Source organism: Dromiciops gliroides, chromosome 3 (genome assembly GCF_019393635.1).
Source record: "Dromiciops gliroides isolate mDroGli1 chromosome 3, mDroGli1.pri, whole genome shotgun sequence".
In the NCBI taxonomy this organism is placed as follows: domain Eukaryota; kingdom Metazoa; phylum Chordata; class Mammalia; order Microbiotheria; family Microbiotheriidae; genus Dromiciops; species Dromiciops gliroides.
This window is the reverse complement of record NC_057863.1, coordinates 415,951,286-415,965,634: the sequence shown is the minus strand read 5'-3', so window position 1 is coordinate 415,965,634 and position 14,349 is coordinate 415,951,286.

The window sequence follows — 14,349 nt, the reverse complement described above, 5'->3', positions numbered from 1 at the left end:
CACACACACACACACACACTTATTTATTTTCATTTCTTTCCCAATAGAATGCAAGCTCTTGGAGGGTAGGGAATATATTTTGCCTTTCTTTGTATACCCAGTTTTTAAGATATCCTTCTCAAGGCAATGCCAGGGGTCCATGATACTTTTAAAAAGGTAAGAACTTCTGTATGATATGATTTTATTTCATTTTAATATTGAACATGAGTTCAATATTAAGTAATAATAACTACCAGACAAGCATGAGTGAGGCCTGGGCTATGATAAGATGCCTCTCAAAATGACTGAGTTAAAGTCAACTAAAAAAAATTCTACATTGAGTAATTGATAATTATGTATAAGGCATTGTGTTAGGAATTGGGAATACAAGGAAAACAATGAAAAAAAAGTCCTTGCCCTGAAGGAGATGAGAAAGGATGAGGATCTAAGTTAAGGTTGTAGCCATGTGAGTGAAGAGAAGAGATGTGGAAGAGTTTTTGGAATTTTCAGGAAAAGTTCAAATTATTTAAAATATGTTATTTAAAGAACACAAAGATGTTGAAACTCATTTTGTCAAAACTCAGTTAAGCAAAAAGGGTTAATAATTTTTAAAGTTTCCATACTTCAAATGATAAGCTTCAATTATCTGGAAAATTGCCTTATGTAGAATACCTCATTCCCCAATCATGCCAGATAAATGAGGCATCACTGTAATAATAATATTGCTGCTGACAAGGCAGTGTATTTGGGAAATTTAAACTCCTGCTGTCTCTAATGGACCCACAAGTTTCTCTGTGGGAAGATGGGGAAATACAATTTCTAGCAGAGTTAAGCCAGTGCTTTTGGGGGGTAAGGGTGTTAGGTTTATTTTTTTTATTCTGACCTGATTTCTTTTCTCGCTCTCTCTCTCTTTCTTTCTTTTTTATATTTTTTGTTTGTTTTTGGAGGGGCAACGAGGGTTAAGTGACTTGCCCAGAATCACACAGCTAGTAAGTGTCAAGTGTCTGAGGCTGGATTTGAATTCAGGTCCTCCTGAATCCAGGGCCAGTACTTTATCCACTGCACCACTTAGCTGCCCCCCATCTGACCTCATTTCTAAAAGAATAATATAATCTTCTTTGACTGTTATTTATAACATCTCTACACACAACCACTTTTGACTATTGTTTAATTGAAATTAAAAACAACTGAGTTACAGAATGTTCACTTTTCTCTTCTCTTTGTCTTTTTTATACAAGGTATATTGGATTGTCCTAACACTTTATTCAATGAAATATTTTAATTCTTCCCATTTTACATACTTTTTTGGGGGGGGCGGGGCAATGAGTCTTAAGTGACTTGCCCAGGGTCACACAGCTAGTAAGTGTCAAGTGTCTGAGGCCATTTTGAACTCAGGTTCTCTTGAATCCAGGGCCAGTACTTTATCCACTGCTCCACCTATCTACCCCTAAATATTTCTACAAAGATTCAAGACCATGAAACTCTAGGAAGTCTAGTATTGGGTATAAATTAAACAAAAAATGCCATTTTGGATTTGGTTTACTGCTTTACCCACTGATGACAATCTCAAACCATCATGTATGGGAGCCATTGTAAAATAAAAACTAATCCTTTCCTTTTAATTTTGTGGGAGACAACTGTTTTAACTGTTCTCACTCAGATATTTTGATGGATATAAAAATAAAATGCTACCTTCAAAATTCAAGATAGCCCATGGTAAGCAGAAGTCACTCTTCTTCAAACTCTCACAGGTTTTCTTAACCTGGGGTCCATGAACTTTTTTTTTCCTTCATATTTTAATTTAGTTATTTTCCTTTGTCATCTTATGTGTTTTCTTTTATGTATTTAAAATCATTATTCTGATAAGGAGATCCATGACACAAGAAAAAGTTAAGAGCTCCTTCTCTACAACTAGAGACTGTGACAAATGCTTACCAGCTGGCTTTCTGGGGAGAAAATACCCACTATACACTTCTAAATGTAATCTGCATTATTAACATCATCTCCATCACATTCTTGTCTAGACAATCAACAAAACAATCAATCATGACAATCATTGCTGATTTCTGAGATATAAATGCTTACACTAATAATTTAACAATCAGCCTTCTGCTATGAGCAGGTCCCAACACACCTCTGACAGGTTTTCATTTTAAAAACCTTTCTTTTCCCTTCCTCTTTCCTAATTATATCCACCACCCCAACAAAGCAGAGTGGACTAGAAGAGGTTTTTATTTTGATGATCACTAACTCCCTTACCTTTAGCAAATGCTCTGAGTCCCAGTTTCCTCATCTCTAAAATGAGATAGTTGGGCTATATTAATTCTTAGACATATTTCCCACTCTAACATTCTGTTGCTTTGACTTTATAATTCTATGATTATAAGTGCCTCTACCCTGCATCAGGCAGAAAAGAAATGATGACCAAGCAAGTGGATTTCCAAGAGTGTGTTATATGAATACCTTCTCTTGCTAATTTGAATATAAAATAAAGCCCTGAAGTTATCAGTAATGCATTTTTTTGGTGATTTGCATTTTTAGTTTTGAAAACAACAACAACAAAGCTGGCAATGATCATAATGCCTGATACCCGGGTGATTTCCATTCCTTAATTAACCGAGATAGCTTGGTTGATTAGTGCCCCGTGTTGTGCAACAACATTGGCTGAAATACAACAAGTCTTCATTTCTTCCTGAGAGGTTCAAGACATATTTAGCAGAAGTGCATAAATGCACATTAGGACATATTAATGCAGTAACTTCAGTGTCAGGGACAAAAATAATATATATTGTATTTTCTAGTGTATTTCTGTTGGAAAATTCCTTCTACAACAAGTGCCTCTGAAGTACTCATTTAAATATTCCTATTGCATTTTGTAATTACTATCATATTGATAAGAATATTATTCCAAATAAATTGCTTCTGCTTTTGTGTGGCTGGCTGAAAATGCCCTTTCTACAAACAAAAAATATTCAGAATACTTAAGGCTACTTAACTAAGGATTGAGGAGCACAAAAGGAATGGTGCCTCCATGCTTTGGGCTTTCTTACTTTTAGTTAAAATATATTCTTTTATGGGCAGATAATTTTCCTCCATGGTTTTGCATGGAAGTAAGTACACCACATGGAAATTTGTCTAAATACTAAGGCAATGAAAATTTGGGCCTGTTGCCACATTCAAATATCACTGGATATGCTAACAGATATATAGTTAGGAAGCAACTCAAACTCTTCATAATTTCTATAATTCTAAAGGCATAAGCATTTGGTCAGCTAGCTATGTAGCGTGAGGCCTTTTAGATTGGGTTCTTGGTTCAAATCCACCTTGTAATACAAATTAATAACCATGATGAGAATAAGTTTTTTTTTTAAATAAGCATCCATGTACTCACCAACTTATTCTTTTCCCTCAGATCTAAAAGTAGAGTTACTTAGAAACAATAAAACCCGCAAAATTTCCATTGAATTTCAGGAAGCATTGACTATTGAGACTTATGGGCAAGGCAATACATTAGGTGGGGATGGAGGTAAGAAGGGAATACAGAGACAAAACCCAAAAACCTCATTTAGCTTTCTACATTCCTTTCTTTTCTAGGGATAATCTCTAATCCAGTGGTGTCAAACTGAAATAAAAACAGGACCACTTAACTATACATAAGGATTCCAGCAAGCTATATATTGATTTACAAATGTACATATTAAGTTTATCTCTGTTCTATTTTATTTTTATTTATTTTATTAAATATTTCAGTTACATTTTAATATTGTTCAGCAGCCTGGAGTCCCCATGTTTAATACCTTTGTTTGAAACTTAATAGTAGAGACTCAATGAAGGTCAATATAATTTATTTGTGCATAATAAGGTTTCAATAAAGTTGTTTCTAAGTATGTTTTTGCAAGGCCTTTGAAAATACACCAAATTCACACATAATATTGGTAGTTCTGTAAATGTAGTCATTTAGTATGTTTTTAATTAAGTCATTATGAATAACTGAAAAGGAAATTTGGCCAATTAGGTTCAGATTGTCTTTTATATTCATTCCCCCCCTTTGGAAACAACTGAAAATTGGATGACTTGATGAGGTTTTAGATGCCCCATTGGTCACTGTAATTTCAGAGTTCAGAAGAAGGGATGGAAAAATAAGTCATTAAGTGTGTAAATAGCATTTGTCCCTTGTATTTTGAGCAGTAAAAACTAATACGTTTTTTTTTTTTAAGAAAGAGCCACAGCAGTACTATGTAAACCAGTTTGATTTTATATTCTTCCTTATGGAACCTGTATTCTTTTTTTCAGATAAATAGAAAGATAAAATATTTATAAGTGTTTACTAGGTGTCAAGTGATCACCTATGTGCTGGAGATAGGAATATAAACACGCAAATCATTCCATGCCCTCAAGGAGGTTATATTTTAATAGAGATTTCATGAAATTTTAATCATATTTGAAAAAAAGTTTGGGGTGAAACTGTTTGTACAGAACAAGAACCATCCTTTTCTTAAGTATAGATGTAAAATATCCTGATCTCAATACTTTGCATATGAATTTCACAAAAATAATGATCTTGCTGATCTTGCAAATAGTATTTAAATAATAATTATGTTGTATTGGCCTAAATACATACACTTGTATAGGGTATTCACCTGAGTCAAATTACATTGTGAGTATTTTTTCTAGCTTCCAAAGTAATGCAAAAGAATTCAGTGTAAAGGTTCCCTTTGGAGAATGCAGGAGTTTGAGAGGAACAGGTCAGGAGCAGAATGGGGCCAAGAAGCTGAGATCACTGCATTGCTTCCTGGTTTTGCCAATTACCCCTGCTAATGAGAGGCTTAGATGCAGTTTGGTATAATGGTTAGAAAGCTAGCATTGGAGTTAGCAACATCTGGGTTAGAAACTTTTTTTTTAATAGAATTTTATTTTCCAAAATATATGTAAAAACAAAATTTTAACATCAATTTTTAAAAAACTTTGTGTTCCAACTTCTCTTCCCCCCCTCCATTCGCACCCCCTACCCACAAGAACTCAAGCAATTAAAAAAAAATTATACATGAGTAGTCATGGAAAAATCCCCATATTAGCTAGTTGTGAGAGAAAACAGTCAAAAAGCCCAAAACTTCAGATTAAGAAATTGTCAAAGAGGAAAAGAAAAAAAAATAAAATGTGTTTCCATCTGTTTTCAGATACTATCAGTTCTTTCTCTGAAGATGAGCTGCAATCTTCACAAGTCTTTCAGGGTTATATTGGATCATTGCCTTGCTGAAAATAACCACATGCTTCCCAGTAGATCATCCCCAACTATTGCTATTATTTTGTATACAGTACATTTCACTCTGCTTCAGCTCATGTAGGTCTTTCCAGGTTTTTCTGATAGTATTCTGTTCATCATAACCTGTATATACTACCTTAAGCTTGACAGAGAATTTTCTTCATAAAAGCCCAGCAAAGTAGGTACCATATGTTTTGCCATTATAATCAATTATCATAACTATTTCCCTCCATCCCACTCCCTTTCCATGACATTTACTCTATCTTCTTTTTACCTATTCCTCCTCAGAAGTGTTTTACTTCTGACTATCCTCTCCCTCATCTGCACTCCCTTTTTTTACCCTTCCTTCCTTATCCTCTTCCCCTCCTATTTTCTTACAGGGTTAAATAGATTGGTCCTCCCAAGTGGGTATGAAAGCTATTCCCTTCATAAGCCCAGTCCAATGAGATCAGAGTCCCTGAAATAATTCTGTTCTAAATTTTTCTTCCTCCCTCCCTCCTTAACCCTCCTTATGAGATCATGCAGAACATCTTCATCTTCCTTGAGCGTGTTTTGCTTTTTACTGCTCTCTCCCCCAATCTTCCCTTTCTTCCTTCCCTTCTTCCCCCCTCCCCTTTTCTCCCTCCCCGCCCCAGGGCAAAAATATATTACTATACCTACTTGAGTATGTATGTTAGTCCTTCTTTGAGCCAATTCTGATGATATTAAGGTTCACTCCCTCCCCAACTCCTTCCCCCTCTTCTACTCTCCTCCATAAGCTTTTTTCTTGTTTCCTCCATGTGAACTACCTTTCCCCAGACCATCTCTCCCTATTTTCCTCCCCCAATTTATTCCTCCTACACCTCAACCCTATTTTAATGATGTGATCATGGATTAGTTAGGTGGCATAGTGCACAAAGCACCAGCCCTTGGCCCAGGTGGCCCCAAGCCCAAATCTGGCCCCAGACATAAGACACCCCACCCTGTCTGCCCTACAAAGCACAAAACATAAATGCTTTACAGATATCATCCTGTCATATTCAGTTCAGCCCTGTCTTCTGGGAATTTCTTACTGAGATAGTTCTTATGATTTCAAAGTATTATCTTCCCATGTAGGAATGTAAACGGTTTGGTCTTTTAATATCCCTCATGAAGTCTTTTTCCTGTTTACCTTTTTATGCTTCTCCAGGGTCTTGTATTTGAAAGTCAAATTTTATATTCAGTTCAGGTCTTTTCATCACAAATGCTTGAAAGACTTCTTTCTCATTGAAATCCAATTTTTGCCTCTAAAAGATTATACTCATTTTTGCTGGGTTCCCGATTTTTGGCTGAAGTCCCAGTTCCTTTGCCCTCTGGAATATCATATTCCATGCCCTTCGGTCCTTTAATGTAGAAGCTGCTAGATCTTGCTTTATCCTTATTGGAGCTCCACAGTATTTGAATTCCTTTTTTCTATCTGATTGCAGTATTTTCTCCTTCACCTGGGAGTTCTGGAATTTGGCTATAATATTCCTGGAAGTTTTCCTTTTGGAATCTCTTTCAGGAGGTGATCAGTGGATTCTTTCAATTTCTATTTTAGCTTCTACTTCTAGAGTATCAGGGCAATTTTCTCTCACAGTCTCTTGGAGGATGGTGTCTAAGCTTTTGTTTTGGTCATGGTTTTCAGGTAGTCCAATGATTTTCAAATTATCTCTCCTAGATTTATTTTCTAGGTCAACTGTTTTTCCAAGGAGATAGTTCACATTGCCCTCTATTTTTTCATACAATTAGATTTGCTTTAATGTGTCTTTGTTTCTCATAAGGTCACTAGCTTCCATTTGTTCAATCTTAATTCTTAGGCAGTTATTTTCATCAGACAGTTTTTAAATCTCTTTTTCTATTTGGCTTTTCAAACTATTGACTTTTTTCTCATGACTCTCCTGCATCACTCTCATTTCCCTTTCCATTCTTTCCTCATTTTCTCTACATCTTCTTTCTATTTCTCCTACTTTCTCTTCAAAGTCCCTTTTGAGAGCTTCCATGGCCAGAGACCAGTTCATAATTTTCTTGGAAGCTTTGGATGTTGGAGCTTTGACCCTGTTATTATCTTCTTCTTCTTCTGAGGTTGTATTGTGGTCTACCTTACCTCCAAAGAAGTTTTTGATGGTCTTATGCTTTCTCTGCCTACTCATCCTGGCTTACTATTTCTTGGCTTTTAACTCCTTCTTAAAGTGTTGCCCTGCTTCCAGGACACACTGTTCAAGCTACAGCGTGGCCTGGGGGATGATTTGGCTTCTTCTCAGCCTGCCTGGCCTTGCTTTCATTTGATTTTAAACTCTCCACTGGGGGTTGGGGGGTGGGGTTACATTTTGGTTCTACTCCTGTTCTCAGCTTCAGAGGGTTCCACGTGTTTTTGGGTTGAGGGGGGGGAAGGTTTTAATATCACCTGGCCTGTTCTCAGGTCCGGAGATAACCTCAGGCCTACTTACTAAGCAACCAACCAGCAAAGCTTTCTGTGGTGTGGTTCTCAGCTTCCAATGAGACTGCTCCCCTGCTCCCCTCCCCTATATGGGTCTCCCACCACTCAGAATTTTTTTCCTGGTTGCCCACTGGGGTAGGACAGTCGAATTCTTCCCCTCAGTCCACTGGTACCCCTGCACTTACCACCCCCCCCCAACCCGGCCAGCCGTTCAGACCGACCATGTGCTCGGTTCCAGAAGACACCAGTGCTGCAGCTGATTCAGAGGCACTGGGGCAAATTCTTCTGGTGGGTGTCTGGTTTGTCAGCCCGATTGCGGGGTTAGGCTTTATTCATGGCCCAGCACCGCCCCCTAAAATCTATCCATAGCTGGAGAAAACTCTCAGCCCATATTTTTGTGTGTTTTTCTGCCCCAAGTGTTCTTTTATTGCTATTTTTGGGGTGATTGTATCAGGAGCCCTGTGGGTTTAATGTCTTTCCTCTGCCATCTTGACTTTGCCCCCCATCTGGGTTCAAATCTTGTGTCTTCCACATATTAACTGTATGACCATATACAAGATGCTTTATGTTGTAGTGTCTCCAGGCAATTCTATAAGTACCTAAATTTCAGAAGGTAGCAGCTGTTCTATATTGGTAGGGGGAATTTCCACATCAAGGAGCTTTCCAAAACAATGAAATCAAAAATAAAGACCAAAGTGTGGGGTGTAGATGTATGAGTTTGGGGGGAAGGGGGGAGCTATGTGGTGCAGTGGATAAAGCACTGGCCTTGGATTCAGGAGGACCTGAGTTCAAATCCAGCATCAGACACTTGACACTAGCTGTGTGACCCTGGGCAAGTCACTTAACCCTCATTGCCCCTGAAAAAAAAGAATCATCCCTAAACAATATTATGAGTTTGGGGGGAACAGAATAAACTAGCCATTTTATACCATCTCTTATTTCTGGGACTGAAAAACTGTGAATTTTCTCATCAACCTCTAAATTCATTGCCCTAAAGAAAAGCCCTGATTATCCCAACCTAGTTATAGTAGCAAATTTGAAATAAATAAATAAATGTCCAAATGAGCACATCATAATAAACCTCCACAGAAAGCACACTACTTTTCCTTTTTCCTTCTTTGTTTATTTCATAAAGATAACCCTGGCTGAAGTAAGGAGTCCTGGAAGGAAGAGAGACAAACTCCTATGAGCCTAGGAGAATGCCTTATTTTGAAAAGTACTTGGTCACCTTATGCCCTAGAGTTTAATTAATATTACTACCACATGGGCTTCAGGTGTATATGACAATTCTTGCACAAAGAAGGATCACACCATCACAGAATTTGAATTGTAAGGAGATGTTTTATGTAAATGTGTGTATGTATGTGTGCATGCATGTACATGTGTGTATGTATATGTGTGCACATATGTGTATATGTATAAGCATGTGTGTGCATATGTATATATGCATGTTCCCTTCTTTTTACAGGTGAGAAAACTGAGTTAGGATGGGATTTGAATCTAGGTCTTTTTGTTTTGATACTGTATCAACTATGCCACATTGTCTCTGGCTGCTACCCTTCCCTTCTCCCAAAAAGTATTTGTATTGAAATTCCAACTTTACACTCCTTCCTTTCAGGTATTAAATTTGTCAGATGTATTCATTTTGGAAAACATTAAGGGGCTATCATTTATTTATAACTTAGATGAATTTCTTTAAACATCTTTTGATCTGACATGTAACTGACCCAAAGGAATTCATGGTCAGGTGGGATAGAGGAAAAGGGAGAAAAACTTAGCAAAATTCTGTTTGGATGAATCATATATCCATTAAAGGACATATAGAGCTTTTAATATTTAGAAAGAATTTATTCAATATAATTTCACTTTTACAGATATACTAGAAAATAATGATGACATTTCTTTTTTCTTTTTTTAATTAATTTTTTTTTTTGCAGGGCAATGACTTGCCCAGGGTCACAGAGCTAGTAAGTGTCAAGTGTCTGAGGCCGGATTTGAACTCAGGTACTCCTGAATCCAGGGCCGGTGCTTAATCCACTGCACCACCTAGCTACCCCGACATTTCTTTTAAAACATCCTGTCATTCATACTAGTCTTCACCAAATTTGCCTGAATTAGGGTAATATGGAATTCACTGAAATACCCTTAGCTAAAGATGTCATGCTGGTGCTGTTACTTCATAACACTAAAAATTTTCTTTTTGAGCTCACCCTTACAAAGGCGCATTTTCTAATTTTCTAATGCATCCACTCTTGTTTTCCGTGATTATTACATTTTCAGTCTTAAGTTCTGAGTCTAAGACCCAATATTTGCATGACCAGTTGTAAAATCCATATGTCAAATTTGAGGCCGACATACATTAGCTACATAGGTGATACTAAATTATGTTAGTGTTCATATTGTCTGTTAAATTGTTTACATGACAAGAATAATGACAATCTGAGGGGGGAATACTACGAATAAAAAGGTTAAAATGAAAACAGAAGACAAAGTCTTTTCAAAAATTCTTTTTAGGCTGATAGCTTATCCTGTCCTTTGAACACAGTTGAGAAAGTTACATAGTTTTAATTAGGAACACACATTGTAGTACAGGAACATTGGCACTCCATCTAACATGACTGCAAAGACAAAGTACCTCATTGTGCGACCTGATGTCTTCTGAGCTGGATAGCAACACTAGAAAGAATCTTACATTTTGTACTGAATGGGGCTGGTGTTCTCTCACTTAGCATCTGATTCCTTTCACTGAGCCATGGGTCAATAGCTCCAATCAAGTAAACATTTCCTGCTGCCACTGGCAACTTCTGAAATATCGGATTATAATAACACTACATTTAGATATCACCTTACAAGCTGAAGGGTTTCAAGGCATAAAAATAGAGAAAAACTAAGACAACCAATTTATAATATATACTCAATGTAGAATTACTTTGCTTGCTGCAGGAATGTAGGCATCTCTTGGGTGAGATGTAATAAATGATTAACAAAACACAGCAACACTATAGAGTATCAAGGAAAAAAAAGTACTCATTCAGTGGTATATAGGGAGATCTAAGAAAGACAGGATATAAATTAAGCAATTAGTGATTGGCCAGGAGTCAGTAGTTAATATCCCTACTTTTGAAGTACTATATTTTAAATTAATGCAAACAGCTTGGACTTACCTAAAAATGAGAAAATTTAGTCCCATAGCATATCCATTTCCTACCTCCATGACTTTACACAAGTTGTCTCCATGCCTAGACTAGTCTGCCCTCTAACTTCTGCTTCTTGGAATCCAGAATTTTCAAGGCTCATTTCTGGTGCCACTTTCTATGTGATACCTTTCCTGATTCTTCTCCATCTCTAAAATTATGGTGAACTTATTTTGCATAAATATTTCACCTTTTTCTGTAGTGCTATTTTATTCCCTTGATATACTCCTGGAGGACAGAAGTTATGTTGTTTTCATCTCATTAATCCTATCACAGTGTTTTGTGAAGAATAGAACTGTACTATAGTATACTTGAATCCATTTCATTGAGCCATTAGTATACCATTTTGGAGTAATACACTTGAACCATACAATACATCCTCCTCTTTGTAGAGAGACTATGATCCATTTTATTGTTATTTTTATACTCCCTGCATTTTCCAGTAAACTCCTATCCAATGACTGACTTGACAAGATACTATGATGATGTGTCCATGTTAAAACTTCACATTTTTTTTTTACTTAGGGACCAAGAATAATTAGTCAAAATTATTGTTTCATACATAATATAAATTTACTTCTGTTTTAACTTTTAAACACTCTAGATAAAATTGTTTTTGGATACCATTACAGTCTATAAAGGATATTGTTCACATTGCAGAAGACCTCCTTACATAGGCTCTGTATCATTTTTTTTCCAGGAAATTTGTGATGTGCTTAGAAGGGATATTTGATGAGCATTAATTGCACAGTTTAAATTCATCAGAGAGAATTATGCAATTTCCATTGCAAAAGGAGAAAAAGTTTTTAAAAATCTGATTTTCAAAAACATTAAGCATTTTGAAGATCATTAGGATTGGTTCTTCATACCAGTAAAAACCCATTACATCAAATCCCTTAGTTTTAAACCCAAATTGTTTGAACAATGATTGTGACTAAAATTCTTTGGATCTCCAAATTTTGAAAAACAATTCATATAAATTTTATTTGATCCTTACAATAATCCTTTCAAAATAGGCATGATATAATATCCTTATTTCTTAGATGAGAAAACTGAGGATCAGGGAGGTTAAATGATACTGTGATCCACTGGCTTACTTGTTCTTCTACATATGTACACAGTACTCAATGTTCTGTCTCCCTGCCTTTCCACTAGCTACTTCCTATTCTCAAAATTCATTGGCTCCTCACCCCCACCTCTTAGAATCTCTGGTTTACTTTATTTTTGTTTGTTTGTTTGTTTTAGGGGGCAATGGGGGTTAAGTGACTTGCCCAGGGTCACACAGCTAGTAAGTGCCAAGTGTCTGAGGCCGGATTTGAACTCAGGTACTCTTGAATCCAGGGCCGGTGCTTTATCTACTGTGCCATCTAGCTGCCCCTCTGGTTTACTTTAAATCTCTTCCTTTATCAAAACACAAGTCCCACATTCTACATGGATTCTCTTCTAATCTCCCAGTTACTAATGGGATATGTCCCAAAATTACATTGAAATCATTTTGTAAATATTGTGTATATACTTAAATGTATACATGTTGTTTCCCCCATTAGAATGTGAATTCCTTGAGGATAAGAACTGTTTATTTTTGTCTTTTCAACCCTAAGTCCTAGCACAGTGCCTGTCACACTGTGAAAAAAAAAATTTATTGATTGAGAGGTTAGGGTCACCTAGCTATCAAATGTCAAAGGCAAGATTCAAACCCACTCCTCTATGGCCCCTGATTGCCTCCTTTTGATAATGGTATATTGTCCAAATGAAAAAAAAAACTCTGTAATTAATGTTCCCAGTATAAACAATCTAGAGAAACCCAACTGTCACTAACCTTCCTTTTGAGAAATATCAATTAAAAATCAATGCTTTGAACACAGTTGAAAAAGATAGAGGCAACACACACCACAGCCAGTTTCCTCTTCCTAGAATCTTATGTATTTTTCCCTTGATGGATACTTTGGCATGGTTAAATATGTATTTTTAATATTTTTGGTTAAAATGTTTAAGATGTAGCTGGTTACTGGGAATTGAAAAATAATTTTTATTCTATAGACAAGAAAATTAAAAGAGGGTTTCATTCAGTGATTGGTTCACCTCATCTTTCCTCTTCCTTAACTATCATGCAAAGAACTTGAAGGCACTCTCTTCAGTGACTTTGGTTGAAGCCTATAGAGAGCATTGTTATATAGAATTATTCATAACACAGGATTGTATTGTCTAATGAGCCATTGATGGGGGCATGGAAATAGCTATTTTATACAGAACCTTTCTTTGTAAATACCATTCACTATCACAACATTTTGTTCATATGCTTAAACCCATTTGACCTTCCTTATGAAAAACAGTGTTGATACTCTAGGCCCAAAACCCTTCTCAGAATTCTGTCTTTCTTGGACTCTTCTCTGGAAAAAAGTTGCTGTAAAATAAAACAAAGGCACTGACAGGTCATGGGGATAGTGAAACCTAGAAAAGCAGCCAATTAAATTCCTGTTTCACATATGACTAAAAGAAGAAGAGTTATCACAGTGCTGAGTGACCGAGAGGATTTTAAAAGCCAACAATTCCCTTTGTTCAGAGTTAGGAGTGATATTAGTATTCTAGAATTGGACATTAATAGGCCAGAATTGTCTAAAAGATTAATGAGCAGCTTCAAAGAATCCTTAGTGACAAAATGAAATCTGTCATTATGTTCTCTTTCTTTAATTGTTCTGTACTTTTTCCAGATCATAGAAAGGGGCTCTTGACAGAGAATGGGTTTATGCTTGGCCAGATGTTTTCCTTTGTGAGTCCTTCATCTTTGGAAGAATTGAGTGGAGGAGAGACAAGGAACTACAAAATTTTAAGGACTGCAGTGATCCATAGGTTCTTCATGTATTACTTATTTTTCCCTTTCTCCCCTTAAGTAAGGAAAGAGTTGAGTAAAATAGAGCCATTTAGATGGATGCTTAGCAAATTCCCTAGCTAGTAACTGGGAGTTCATACAAATAATCTGAGAATTTGAAGTGAAACTCACAAAAAAGTTTAATTTTTCACTATTTAAAACAAAACCAGTGATATATTGAAGTATTGCCAAGAAAAAGTTGCACTTTGCATACCAAAGGTTAGAGTTACTGTAAAACATGTCCAATAGTATTTTCTGGGGTGTCTAGGTATGAAAAGAGCCAGCAGGGGGATCCAGAAGCTGGGAAGAGTATGTATAAAAGAGTATCAGTAAGTTAGCAACCAAATTCCTTGTGACCTAAATGGAATGTGTTATACCATCTAGGTGGATGGAGAGGGAAACTAGAAGAAAGAGATGAGTAATCTTTTCCCTCCAACATAGATTCCTAAATTGTTAACACTGGAAGGAATTTCAATGATCAAATTTATTCCACTGATTTTCCTGAGGAGTAAATTGAGGACTACTGCTATGAAATGGCTTATCAAGTGTCATACAAGTAGTTATAGGCAGATCAGTGACTCAAACCCTTATCTCTGGATCCAGGTTA